Source organism: Parambassis ranga, chromosome 7 (assembly GCF_900634625.1).
Source record: "Parambassis ranga chromosome 7, fParRan2.1, whole genome shotgun sequence".
In the NCBI taxonomy this organism is placed as follows: domain Eukaryota; kingdom Metazoa; phylum Chordata; class Actinopteri; family Ambassidae; genus Parambassis; species Parambassis ranga.
The window spans coordinates 13767709-13783059 of record NC_041028.1 but is presented as its reverse complement, the minus strand read 5'-3'; the positions used below and the strand labels follow the sequence as shown (position 1 = coordinate 13783059).

Sequence of the window (15351 nt, the reverse complement as noted above, 5' to 3'; positions counted from 1 at the left end):
CACAGTAGTTATGTCATAGTCATGTTGTCAACATGTTTGTGGTCTATGTCTACATTAAATCCTCACTCGTGTATTTCATTTATGCATGTGATAAGGATGAGAATTTGTTGTTGTATTTTAACCGTTAAAAGGGATAGTAAGCTGCTAGCAGTGCTCATTAACCTCAAAAAGCTATCCTGCCAAACTGCTTTGACCTTATAGTAAAAAATAAAGATATACGTTTATATTAGTACCAGATATAAAAATTATACGTTTTTATATCTGGTACTGATAATATAGGGTTGCTTCAGAAATACAAAGGGTGATTGATGCAGTTTGGTGCAAGCAAAAAGGCATCTCTCTTTCACCATGGTACTGTATTGGTGTATCAGTTTATTCAGCCAAGCTATTAATTCAGGAAACCACATATTCCATTGTAGCCATGTTAGACACATAGGGGAGAAGAGATGCCCAGACCTTCTCATATCCAACAATGCCTGCCAGCTCCTCTTGGGGGATCTCCAGCCATTACTGATAATGGTCTTGTGTCGTCTTGTGTAATGGTGGTAACCAGCCTTTTCTAGGAATGGGGGGGGGGGGGGGGGGGGTCATCTTCCAGACACACCACAGATGGAGAAAGATGATTGCACAAGAGCTTTTTCCACAAATACCTGAAACAGAAATACCAGACATTATTGACTATTCTAAATATTCTGCATAATCACACAAAGATGTCACTGTGCATGTATAAAAAGCTGCACCTCCCTCTGCCTTAGACAACCACCCTTTGTAAAGCGTACTGAGACGCCTCACTCTCTCTCTAGTAATACACAACTCCACCGCTAGGCTGCAGCATTGGTTAACAAGAAAGACAACACCCAATAGGTCCAGTTCATGTCTTTATTACTTCAAGGATATTCTAAAATAACCAACGGCCAGGCAAAATTCTCACCTACTTGCAACATTATACTGTGGCTAAAAGCAGAACCCAGAGGGGAGACCTTGTTATTAAAAGTACTCGTCTGGCCTGCTGCTAACTGCTGCAATCAAAACATGGAGGCTTATAAAAATGTTCAGCATATTAGAGTTGACAAGTATAAAGAGTCATTTTCCAACATCTTGACCAAAAACCTTCAGGTGCAAGTGTGTCTCGGTGGTATCAACTACATGGTGGTCTGTTAGGATGATAAGTCCAGGTCTTATTTAGGCTTATAGTAACATGATCCGTGCAGTAGTTATGGATTTCTTTATCCCTCTGTTCAGAGGTGGAAACCCCCCTGGAGGTTATGGAAATCTGGTTTACAATCCCTCACTGTTTATTTTCAACTCATATTAACCATAATCAAAACCAGGAATGACTGAGATTGCCTGCCCATATGTTCCTGTATATGCAATCTTTTGTGCTTTTTTTATGTGTACAGTATGTGTTCTGTGGTGTTCTTTGGCTTCAGATCACCATGGCTGTATGAGCCCTGGCATTTTCAGCACCTCATTAACGCCTTCATGCAGACACGATACACAGGCATGCGCAGCCAATTATATACTGTCTGTGCTCTGTGTCCTACACACTGCGCACATGTGACACACAGAAAATGAGTTAATCGTTTAAAAACGCATTATTTTTTTCAAACATAGCATTGCAGGTAGGAAGCAGGGTTTTTGTTAATATGGCCTGAGCTGTCGACCAGTGTAACTATTGCACGTAGACCGGGGTGCAATATCCATCTCAAGCAGGTAAACTATTACAGAGTCACTGAAGGGGCTCAACTCCTTAATAATCTACATGTCAGTGGTTGATTGTTGGCTCCAGTGTTCCATACCAGCATTTTATACCGTGTACTACGTTGAGTGATACTGTAAGCTCAGTAGCAACAACTCAGCAGCACAGAGCAGCTGATTTAACTACTTCACACTAATCTTCAGTAGGTTTGTTGTTATCAAAGAGACAATGAGAACTCTGTATACATACACTCAGATCAATAGGACTGCTGATTCCATTTACCAGGAACGAAATGACTGGTGTGTAATCCTGGACACTCTTGGTCAATGCAGTGTTTTATTAGCTGCTGCCGACAGAGGAGCTTTTGTACTTCTGTGATGATAAGCGTGGTGGTTGATAGATAGCCATGTGCTTCCAGGGTCTCTGGCCAGTGTGTTGGAAACTATCATGGAAACTTGTAATGTTGCTATAAATACATGTCCCTCTCCTCTGTTGCCAGCCATGCTATCAGCTCCTCAGTCGGTCCATTAGGGATCTGATTTGGTCCTGTTATTCTTGTTACTTATTCGAGTGTTTATCCGGCAACACACTTCTGTGTCTTTAAGCTGTCTGTCAGGCTGAATTAGGCTTTTATCCTCATGCCCAATATCCTTTATTAGCAAGTTACACATGATAAAAATGATTAGCTGGAGTGACTTCTGTAGTGGGCAGGTACATAGTGGTCTAAATGTCTTGTTCTTTTTCTGGCATACCCCTGGTTTACCTTGGAGCACCTGTTGCTGGTCACACCAGCAGTTGTTGGTCTTGTGACACTACAACCTCAGCCTGTTTATCGCTCTCTCTCTGCTTGCACACACATACGCGGACACACACACCAGTGTATGCTACTAAGAAAAAACATTTACTGGTCACACAAATTGTGTATTTTAAGAACACAGTGGCACAACTGTATACACATAATCAGACACGTGAATACCCCTGAAGGCATAAATATCCAGGTTACTCATGCTCTATGTAAACAACATTTCCTGGATATGGTCAAAAATAGGGTATAACTGGAAACCTTGAACACACATCACTATCCAGTTGGCTACTTTTAATATTATAACAGCTAATGCTATACACAGTAATCAACAATACAAAATATATAATTACCAAAAGAAGTATGGTGCACAGGGAACAATTAAGCCAGCTTGCAGTTCATTAGGTACACAGCATTATTTTATTTTTGAATGGTTCCAAAGTACGATATAATATATAATAGGTATTACTTTTCAAGCTTTTCAAGCCACAGATACAGCTGTCACATGGAAGTTGAAGGATATAGCAGACATGTCAAGTCCCAGCCTGCAGGTGCCTCCAGTATGTACTGTATGTGGATGTGAATGCGCAGAGGGCTTGTGTGTCAGCTTTCACTGAATGAGCTTAGATGGGCCATCTGTTGATGCACTGCTGTCGAACATCTACGCTGTTAAAGTGACTTGTTACATAATCCAGCTGATGTTTACAGATGATGGATGGCTGCAGCGCCTTACACAGTTGGTTTGTGTGTGACAACACCTTTGCCGAATATGTGGGGGAAGTATTCCATAAACTCATCGCTTTAATTGAAGAGATCACTGCTACTGTTGTAAAGTTTCTTGAGTAGAGTTTGTGTGTCTGGCAGTTCATGTAGCTGTAGCATTGTTCTCTAGAAGTGGTCGCTATTGTTGCTTTTTGTTTCTGCCCAAAGACACTGAAACCACTGTCATGAAAAACAGTGGTGTCAACTTTTTTGTACGGTTTTTGAACTCAAGTCCCAACAATATAGTGTGAGTTCTTGAGATATAGCCATATGATGGGTGAAAATTCAGTTTTTTGACAGGACAGATTTTAAAGTTTTTCCTGTCAACTGCTTATCCAGGGCCGGGTTGCATGGGTAGCAGTCTAAGTAGAGACACCCAGACTTTCCTCTCACCGGACACTTCTTCTAGCCCTTCCGGGGAAATCCCGAGGTGTTACCAGGCCAGCCGAGAGACATAGTCTCACCACTGCTTCCTGGGTCTCCCCTGGGGTCCCCTCTCAATGGGACATGCCCGGGACACCTCCCCAGGGGGGCGTCCAGGAGGCATCCGAAACAGATGCCCGAGCCACCGCAGCTGACTCCTCTCGATGTAAAGGAGCAGCAGCTCTACTCCGAGCTCCTCTCGGGTGACCGAGCTCCTCACCCTATCTCTAAGGCCCCGTTCACACTGGGGAAAAAAATGTGGCTTAAGCAGGATTTGGCCGCATCCAGATCAATCCAGATGGATAAGCTGGATGCGTTCAGACCTATTTTCAAATCTGGCTACCACTAGGTGGCGCCTCGTAATATGGCTAATAATGTGGCAAGCCGGATTTGCTAGCCACATTTGCGTTCACACCTGAGCCACATTTGAGCCAATCCTGCTAGATCCACCTCTCGAGGGTGGATCTAGCCGGCTTGAAATCAAACTTCAGCTGGATTGGAGGTGTTCACACTCGGAAAAAAACACATCTGGATTGATCTGGATGCGGCCAAATCCTGCTTAAGCCACATTAGGCCCAGTGTGAACGGGGCCTAAGGGAGCGCCCAGCCACCCTTTGAAGGAAACTCATTTCGGCCGCTTGCAATCTCATTTTTTCAGTCACTACCCAGAGCTCATGACCAACGGTGAGAGTAGAAACGTAGATTGACCAGTAAATCGAGAGCCTCGCCTTTCGGCTCAGCTCCTTTTTCACCATGACAGTCCGGTTCTGTTCATAATTTTTATGGACAGAATTTCTAGACGCAGCGAGGGGCCAAAGGGGGTCTGGTTTGGGAACCACAGGATTTCATCTCCTCCAGTGTGCACTGGGTAGGTTTGCAGCCGAGTGTGAAGCGGCTGGTATGAGAATCAGCACCTCCAAGTCTTAAGCCATGGTTCTTGACCAGAAAAAGATGGCTTGTGCTCTCTGGGCAGGAGGAGAGCTTGTGCCCCAAGTGGAGGAGTTTGTGTATCTCAGGGTCACGCTCACGAGTGGGGGAAAAAAATGAAAATGCATACATAGAATAAAAAAACTACATAATATACGTTATTCTTTTGGAAGCAACGTTTCAGCTAATGTTGACTCTTACAAATCTACCAGTGCAACGAGGTTCAAGTGATATGACTGCAGTTTGACATTGGGTTCAACCATCAGGGTCTTGTGCTCGGCATTTTAAGAACTCATCTGTCGGAAGGAGATCTGAGGGTGCTCAGAGCACTGGCATCTATGAAGAGGCTCAGAGTGTCAAAAAGAATCGTGTGAGATGGGTCCACTGACATGCAGAAAAGCAGTGAAGAGGCATGTATGGCCTGACCAGATACTGACACAGAGGCCAAGGGTTCAAGAGACAGCTCTAACAGAGCTCTTCTATGCTGATCATTTGACCATGAAGATTTCAAAACAAAGTGATTACCATGATTAGAAAATAGTTTGCGGTAACTACAAAGTGACATAAAACAACCACTATAAAATACAGCACACACAGACAATCAAAATGCATACTGACCACATCAAATTGTACTGATGTTAATAAAGATGCTTTTAAGTTTCCATTTTATAACCACTTTGTATTTCAGTGAGATATTGTGTGTGAGTGTTCATTGCTACACTGTCACTTTAAATCCCAGTGGCTCCAACAGTTGTCCATCTCTGCCATAAGCACACAGGTGCAGAGAAACCGGCTCATGTTGCTCACACGTCACTCTGAGTTAAGAGTAATTTCACCCTGTGGTGTGATTATTACTGCCGTCACAGTAAAGTGATTACTACAACTACAGAGACGACAGCTACAACTATCTGTACCCTTGATTTATTCTGAGACTGAATAAACTATCCATCACGTTTGTGCACTAGAGTAGACTAAGTAGAAAGAAGGCACAATGGATCAGTAGATCCACTGATTGCAGTGTCAAGTGACAAAACTCGGTCAACTTGAGAATGTTTTAAACAAGGATCTTACTTCCAAACTGGATGTGGCCCAAAAACTGCTTCTCAGTCTGTTAAAAGATCCACTTCTAATCTACAGTACAAACAGTGGACCAATCTGCTTTTAGATTCTGGCTTTTTTTTTTTTTTTTTTTTTTTTTTGAATGGTGCAACTATTACAGAAGTCTTATCCAAATGTGACAAAGATCAAAATTAAATACTAGGAGAAAGACAGTGAGTCTGGCTACCGTAAGATTTTGAAACTGCTGCAGCTGTAAGTATGCTGAACCCACGAACTAAACACCATATTTAGAGGAGGGACAGGTAGTCATTGGTGTATGTGAGAACCAAGAGGCTCTGCCAAGCAGTCAGAAAGGTGCATGCTGCTGTGAGAAAAGCTGAGTAGAAGCTACTGATCCAGCATCAACAATCACAAGTGCTACTTGAAGATAAAAAGCATGAGTGGGCAGAAAGGTTTCACAAGCAAGAAGCTATGATAAATGAAAGAAGAAAGAAGAAACCAAAGGACAGAAATTGGTTTGATAGAATGGAGTAACTCCAAAAGCTTTGGGTTCAAAACCTTCAGTCAGTGGTTAGTTTTAGACAACATAAGCATGTAAACAATGTTTTTCAGTGATATCTTCACTGGTGGCATATTCATTTTCTCACAGGCATCCCCTAGCTGCAATTACTTTTACATCAATGTTCTATATTTACACATGTGTTTACTGACTCATGTTAATAATAAAGCTTGTACCAAGAATTGTCAGGTCTAGCTGACACAAGACAGCTCAGAAAGGTTGATAGGGAGCAGCAATGCTCTTATATAATGAAGTGAGGAGTGATTCCACCCACAGACCAGGCTGCCTGCTGTGAGCAAAGGGAAGCAGGCCAGAGAGCAAGGAAGGTTGTAAAACACAGCAGAGAAAAAAGACAACAACCAACCCTCTGTGACTCTGCTGTCACTGAGGCCTAAAAACACACTAACAGCTGCATGAGTTTGTTTTTGTGTTTGGAATGCCATAACCACAGTTAACTACATTTCCTATTCTTTTCATTTGGAGTAGTAGTTTTTTCCCCTGTAAATCCTAATGTTGCTCACATCAGCTTGTCATTAGGTTTGTTCGTCTTTGTCTGTCTTCCAAAACTGAATGCACAAAAGATGAAAAAATAATTACAATTGACAATATTTGGCCAGTTAAATCATGATATTGTCTGTGTGACCACTGGGCTGCACCGCTGTGCACTAATACACAGGAGAGGCCACCAGCTAGTGAGGTGGGTCACAGGGTTCAGCAATGAGAAGAAAGTGGTGTGTTTATCCTTCCTGTGTATGTGTGGCTTTGCTTTGAGAGCAACCTTGAATGAGGTTCACTGCCCACGTCTGCTGTTTCTGTTTGGAAGTCTGTTTGTCTGACTCTGAGCATGGGTATACAAAATGACGCGAAAGAATGTCACTGAACCGCTTTTCACTTTCTACAGTGACTCACACTGTGGAAAACCTTCAAAGTGAATGTGTCCGATGAGGAGAGAGAGCAACCTTTATTCCTTGCGTATGGGAGTGAGCCTCTTCTCATGTTGCCAAGTAGCATTCAGCGCTCCAGCCAGCACGTCCTCTGGCTGGATATAATCAATCATAAATCAACTAAGGTAATAAGCCAAACCACAGAAAACCATATGTGCTTAAAGCAGTAGTAGTTCATACCAGAGATACACAGTCACAGTGGCTTTTAAATTAAGGTAACGTGTTTCACTGATGCAATGACATGCCGTGTTGCCCTGTTTGTCTGTTTCGTAAGGACAGAAAGAATACTTGGCAAATGGCTAGATGAATCATCCCTCTGTCATCATCTATCTTGGATCAATATAAAATATTGAGACAGTTTGTTAACTCACAAATCGTATGTTAATGCAGCTGCCTTGGTAATACGTGTCATTTTTTTATTTCTGGCACAGGAAGAAGGTCCAATTTCTTCACAGGAAGGCCACCGCCGGTTTCGAACAAGAACCTTCTTGCTGTGAGGTGACAGTGCTATCCACAACCGTGTTTCCCTTTTCCTAAAAATGTTGGAACAATATTAGGAAAAACAACTTTGACGTGAAACTGTTACTGATAAAACTCTGTCACTGGTTAAAGCATTGGTTGCACTCTTTCCAAGGAGACTCATGTATTACATCGGTGATGATGGCCCTGACAATTAAGTTAGTAGTCTGTGATTCACTCTCATCTACCACATGTTTTAAGTATTTATGTTCTCTGAAATACACCACAGCAGAGGATAACACTTATCCTTCCCATCAGCTCTGACAGGAACACAGTCAAGAAGTATTTATGTCTCATTATGTAACTTCTATAGGAGGAAAAAACATAATTTTCCCCTTTGCAAAAGAATAGTGGAATTCAAATTGATAGTCAGTTGTTGGGATAAAGTTACATAGGCTCGCTTCAAAGGGTAACTGCTTCATCATATACTGCCTTTTCTCCCAGAATCAAAAACAGGACAACTATAGTTGGTGTGGCCTGCACCATTGTGGTTTCTATTCAATTTCAGGCAACTAAACTTAGCTATGTGTACTAAGAAGTTCTGAATGGTGAGTAAAGAATATCAGTAAAACCTTGATTTTTAAATAGGGACACGATGATGGAAGGTTACCTGTACTAATATGTCATGCAAACAAATGTTTGTGTCGTCAGGTGAAAATAATAAGGTTCTTCTTTAATTTCGTTTCGGTGGTTATAATTTTTGACACTTGAGATATCCTGTTGGTATAAAACTTTGGCCGTATTGTTAGTTCAAGTGTTAAAGGTAGGGTAGAAGATTTTGACAACTCAATGAGAGTCAGCCAGATTTTGAAAGTAAACACACGCCCCTTTCTCACTGAGCTCACCCCGAAGCCACGCCTCCCAACCAGTCTGTGACTTCGGCCATCATGCACGTACTTCTCTGGTGCGAGCAGAGCAGAAAGAGAGTGACAACCAGCCAATACTCTGCGCAGGTGCGCCTCGTAGGATTGGCTGATGTTTTTAGTGTTTTATAGTTTCCACAGATGATTAATATTCTTCGTTTTAAAGCGAAACTGCCGAACTAATTGGTTGCTATCAGACTGTAAAGAGAAGTTACACTAATTTAACAAAAAGTGCATCAGAATGAAATCTCCTACCCTACCTTTAAACACTTGAGGAAACCTTTCCACACACCAAAATGCGAAATCTCCATTCACATAAAGGATTCTCTATGAGGACCAAATCTGTCTGTGAGATGTGCTGGATGTGATTTTCTCATCTCATTGTGGTTCTGGAGCGTGATGTGGGATCATTTTACTGAATGAATGGTTTCTCTTGGAAATGTCCAAGGCTGGACTGACATTAGTTGGGGAAATTAATCTGAGAATTCACACAAACACACACACACTCACACACACACACACAGAGCAGCATAGTTCGACCACAAAAGAAACTGTAATGCTAACCAGGAAATGTTGGAAGCTGATGACAGTTTCTGGAAAACACATTTTCTAACTGGCCATGCATCTTCTTACATAATTCAGCCACAGAACTATTGTGCATTGTAATAAGCATCATCTTGTGTGTGTGAGTGAGAGTTGAACAACACTTTAACTCTCTGGCTGCGTTCCTTATTGACTCTAAGCAGAGCCTCAACATTTTCTTCCAAGTACAGCCTAATCACTGTTATAATTGGTCAGAGTGGATAATAAAACAGTCAACGCTCAGTCCATTCCTGCTTACACACACTCAGATAAGTGAGCAAAAATACACAAAGACACACTGCCATGCACAGATGCAACTGCTATGCATATGGTTGCATAAGCATGCACACAAAACACACAGTGTGTCTCTTTCTCTGCTGGACTTGTAGCATGTGGTAGTGTTTAAAGCTCTGTCTTCAAGACAGAACTCAGGCGTACTCATACAGATCACAGTATGTGTGTGTGTGTGTCTCCACCTCTCTTCTCTGTCTTAGATGCCCAACCCTGAAGTCTTTGCAAGGTCTCAATGTCTGTACATTCCTGTGTAAAGGAGAAAGCAGATATCTCAGGAGAGGTACTGTTTTATAACAAACACTATCCCAGGCCTCAGTATTGAAAGCACCCGCTCCCAGTAAAAAGCCATATAAACCCAGATGCAGGAACTCTCTGCATGGCTGACAGACCAGAGGGTTGAACATGTTTACTCTCATTTAAAAAAAAAAAAAAAAAAAAGCAATGTATGTGTTTTTGATACTTTTGATTGTGACCTCTGGCACAAATTTATCCATTAGGCTACAGCTGTTTGAAATATGGACTATTTGACGCTCATCGCATGTTGTGAGTCTACTACTATCATTTGCTCCATCTGGATGTGATTTTTAACTGGAAACTTGTCTTAAACTGCAACAAGTGGTGAAGATATTTTTGGGGGATGTAGTTTTTTAGTGTAGCCTGTCTGAAAGGGATTCATATAAATGTTTAAAGAAAAAATTAAATGGAGATCAGAATACTTGGTTAAGGTTAGAGAAAGACCATCCACCATGACAAGATGGTGCATATTCACAGTTAAGCAGAACCCACAACTTGACAGGAGATTGAGTGGGTGAACAATCACAGTGGAATGCTCCACAGAAAAGAACTGACGGGACACACCTGTGATGCACAACAGCGGCATGCCCTTTGAGGCAGTATTATGTCAGCCTTGTAAAAGAGCAAAAGATAAGGAAAGGTGGAGTCCTCAGTGCAGCTTTACACCATAATCTCTTTTGTCTTTGGGGCTAAAGGTTTTGGCACATTTACTTTCAGACATCTGAACATACCGGTAGTTTTGTTTGTTCTTAAATTTACTATGTTTGCTGCGCTGTAGCAGAAAATGATTTACAAAAACAGAGTTTTATTGCTGTAAATGATGCGATGCAGGATGCAATCACAGCTCATAACATGACTTAGAGCCTCAAGACAAGTCTTATGGAAGTCGGATTTGATGCTGGTGGTTCTACAGTATGCATTCATGCAGTAATGTTTTTTTAAATTCTTGTAAACGTGAATTTGTTGTCTATCCCAATTGTTACCATGATTACCTACTGTGTAAATTTACAGGTGATAGTGGTTTCAGGTTCAGGTTTTCTGTGTGTCTTTTGCCCACTGACAACTTGAATTCTTCTATTTGGGATGTCTGATCGCTGCATGTTTGTTTCAGGTGCTGAAATAAGAGATTGTCTGTTAATTTGCACTGCTAATAGACCCAGATTGATGATGGAGACATAGCTCTCAGAGCTTGAAGACTGGGAGGAAAGAGAGGCACTAGGGCTGCTCCTTTAATCAGTCTGATTTCCCCATAAGCCACATCCCAAAAGGAAAACACTGATCACTTAACTCAGAGCTAAGAAGCCCAAAGCCTCCATTAACGCTGGGGATGGACTATTTTTATCTTCACTAAGGCCCTTGAAGTGTTTATGGATATGAATGAGTCATTGAAAGCATACCGATGAAAAACTTTAACAAAAACACATTATGAAGGCACTTTATCAGCTGCAGTAACTTAAGGTATTTGTCTTTTCTGTGCATTCTAAAAGGTTTGTGATCTACAATGAGATTGCGACACTGTTAGTTAAAAAAAGCAGTTACAGTACACAGCAGTGCAGCAATTACACAAAAAAAAGATTCAACCTGACCCAATAAATGAGCTGAGTGTGCAAAAATGTGTGGTCAGTCTGAAGAGTTTTGGCTAGCACATCAGACACACCGCCATACAGAGGAGAAATGAGGGTTAAAAGTGACACCAGGGTGACACCAGGGTTTCTGTGTCTGCGAGTATACGTGCTTCTTTCGTGGCTAAATGATGCTATGTTTGCAACAGCAGGAGCTGTGGCACCAGGCTTACAGTCAACACAAAGTTCTGCTGTGTGTCTGCCAGGTTTCTGTGTGTGTGTAATGTCAAACTTTCAGTATCTGATTTGGATAACACACAGGAAGTTAAGCCCAATTACAGGTCTGAGATTGGCCTGATCTAAAATCCAAAGCAATTCATTTAAATCATGTGCACAGATCAGGCTACATGCAAATCAACTGCATGTGATTATGAATGTTTGTGTATGACTGTATGAAGATAAAATGGACAGAAATAAATCACAGCACAGGCCTTACACAAAGACGTTCTTAGAATAGGAAAATAAATAACTAAACATGTGATTCAGACAGTATAGAAAAGCTACAGTAAAAGTGCCACAGGCGGCCTATAAATGCTGCTACATGCGTAACAGCTTCAGGTTGAGATATTTAGTTTCCAGGTCCTGCGTGCTACAGAGCTGCTGCCAGCAGCTGTAATAATGAAGCGGCTTGAGTTTGTTAGTCAGCTGGGCACAGAGCTGAGAGGCCTGGCACAGCCAGCTGGAAATGTGACTGACTGAAGAGGGTCACAGGTTCAAAACTCAGGTTAATGAGGAACTTGTATGACGGAGAACTCACACACACACAGTTGTTCAGCCAATTTCTTTACCAGGGTGTGTTTCATATACTTATAATGACACATTGGCTAAATGATTTGTGGGTACTCTAGCTGCTTAAAGTAAGAGGGGTGCCATGCAGTGCATTTACTTTATACAGAGGTGAAATCCCACCTTTCCAGTGCTTTCAGGGAGCAAATTAACCCTCTAACAGGCTAATTGCAGCTTGTGAAAGAGATGAGGTCAGAACCTGCAGTAATTATCAATGCACTCATTGAGTGTACTTACTACTTACTAACATACTTCTCTTTACTTATATAATATATATAATAACAAAAGAATCTAAAAATAATAATAATAAAAAAAATTCCTTAATGACACATAGTCTAAAAAAAGGCAGGGAAGGAAAAAGTACTGGCAGTAAAATATAATTAAACTACCGGTAAACATACTTTGACTTTATTTTGTAATAGGGCTTTCCTTCTTCACCTGGGCCTTTCCTTTCTGACTACAACTGTATATCCCCTCGCATTACACTTTGAATGATCATTTTGGTCCATGTGGCCCCTGACTAGTTGGTTTATAGCCTTCCAGTTTTGGCAACCTGACACCCGTAAAAGAGTAATTTGGACATGTGCGCTTATTCCTAGAATGCATGGTGATTTTGCCAACTATTAGCTGACATTATTATTCAGGACAGAGTTTTATATCTCAATCTGACGCTTGACAGGGCTGTGTTTGAACCACTTCAACACTCTGGGTTCAACAAGTCCTTTTCATTCAGTGGTGATCTTTATCTATTGGTTTTACAGAAGAACTGCTATTATCTGAGCTCCAAGAAGCTTTTGGGAAATCATGGGCCCCAGGTCGGTAACTTTCCAAGCCTGGCTCAGTGCTTGTACTGCAGTGTAAGGAATGCGGTGGTTGTTTTAACATTACAATGGCTTGGCAGGAATCAGCTGTGGTCAACCACTTGGTCCCAGACACCCTCAGACATGCCCTGCAGGGTGCCTACAACAGCAAGCCTTGCAGAGTGGAGGCAATCAGAAATGTATAATAAGATATGTTTGAAAATGTTCCTGAGAGCAGGTTCTGTTGAAAACAAATCTGAAATGCACAGCAGGGAATCGTGTTACTTGGAGACAGAATATCACAGTGATAGAGCAATTCACAAATGGCTCCTTTTTGTTCGATATAAAAGTCAGGAAACAAAAACACTGCTGGATATCTGATGTTGTATGTTAATGTAAGAAATGGAAGCTGTTAGCAAACCTTAAACAAGTATTGCCACAGATATCGTAATGATGGAGACACATACTGGATTACAACTCACTGTTGCTACTGATAAGATAAAAATGTCACAATATGATTTAATTTTCTAAAACTAAAACTCATCAAATGCTAACTATAACCTAGCATTCCAGATGGCTGAATTTTCGTAATCACCTGGGAGGTCACCCTCAATAACAGACAACAGACAAGACATTACTTGTTAGCATTAATATATCAGTGGAATCAGCTGACTGTAAGAAAGAACATATTGAGCACTGTTAACAGTTTTTCTGACAGGATGACAGATGTAACTGAAAGATTAAGGGGATAATGTTATTACCCAGAATTTTTAATTTAAGACATGCATGGAGCAGTGTTTTGCCCAGGGACAAATCAGAATGCAGCCACAGCCACCCCAACTAATGTGTGTGTGTGTACATACATTAAAGCAACAATACAGAATGTTTGTCTCCCCCTTCTGGCAGTAAGAGTGATTACAAAAACACTGCATCTGGGTGAACTAGACTTTAACTGGGTCACAGAATATGACCAGTTTGGACTTAATCATGCGATACTTTGAATATGTCAAGCACACCCTCAGGTTTGCAACTGTTAAGAGTCAGTTGCCTATTTTATTACAACTAGCTTGCTAATATAGGTTACCATTGGTGTGTCTTCTGTTTGGAGAGTGTTGAAAAAGGAGAAGTGTCTGAGGGCAGACTTTTTCCATTCCTCTGGTTCTCTGGGATATTTGTTGACCTTCTTTATAGGATTCCTGCTGCTTGTAGCCTGCAGGACATTCTGCAGATACCATCACTGCACAGAGCATTTCCAACTAAAATAAAAAAAATTAAACAGTGGAATGAGAGAGACACAGTAAAAGGAAAGAGAGGAACAGTGGTCAGTCTTATGAAAGTGTTTCCTCAGCAATTTTTTGAAAGCTCCTCTTTATGAGGACTCAATCTTAAGACTTTTTTTTCCTTTTTTGTTTGTTTAGCCTCGTTCCTATCTCCTCCCACTTTCTTCAGCCATTGCTCCCTAGCCACAATACAAGAGTGTTTACCCTCCAGAGGAGTCAAAGATGCTCAGAGGTCCAATTTTCAGATTCCAGTACAAATGATATGGTGTCTGTGTGAAGGAAGAAAACAATTCCCTGTCTCTCTCTGCCTCTCATTTTCTCTGCCACCATGTTGCATTTGTGGTGTCTGTTACAAAATACACAGCTGATGAATGATTGATGAAACTCCGACTAGTGAAACATAAAGTCTCATTTCGCAGGCGCAACATGAACAAACAAAGACAAAGCCAACGCAAAGTAACCAATAGACTGCATTTCGAAACATCTCTTGGAGCAATTAATGCCAGCGAGCACTCTGGGTAGGCAGTGTCTAGACGAGCACTGTTGACATGACTTACTGGCAACAGATCGGATCTTTAGTTATATTTCAGAAGGCAATAATCTTTTTGTAGATGGAAAAGGAAGGATTTCACACAATAAATTAGCAAATCATACCTAAAATGTTATTGTATTTGACAGTTTCATGCCACCCTACTATTTATTCAGCTTCAGAGTCTGGTAGTATTTATGTCACAAAGCAGCTAGATTGCTGTGAGGATTCATGAGATCACAGCGTGAAGCTATGTGCTTGTCCCCAAACAAGAGTGGTTAGCATCATCTGATGGCTACCATTTCACTTCTGATACTGGATCTGACAGACAGTCACCTCCTAAAGAAGGGTAAACCGACTTGTTGGTGACTTGCAACACAAGAGGTTTAATCACATTTAACCAAAACCACCAGTCTAATTTTGTAACATTAGCCAAAGGGTTTTTTTTTTTTTAATTTGCCAGTCTCCAACTTGGAGGTTGAGCCATCTACCTCAACATCATCCAATGCAGCTCATACAATAACAAACAATATTTTAACACTGCTCTGAAGCAGCCTTTGTATCAGTGTCCATGCAAGCCTAATGTATGAAGATAGAAGTGTGTGTG

General features: G+C 41.3%; 1 long non-coding RNA gene across 1 annotated transcript; it reads right to left on the bottom strand.

Annotated features, from left to right (window-relative positions):
- Positions 1-384: 384 nt before the first annotated feature.
- LOC114438933 (uncharacterized) lies at positions 385-14559 on the bottom strand. Its single transcript, XR_003671009.1, has 3 exons — positions 14420-14559; positions 14020-14191; positions 385-650 (listed from the first exon to the last, which is right to left on the bottom strand). It is a non-coding gene; the product is annotated as an uncharacterized LOC114438933 (long non-coding RNA).
- Positions 14560-15351: the final 792 nt, after the last annotated feature.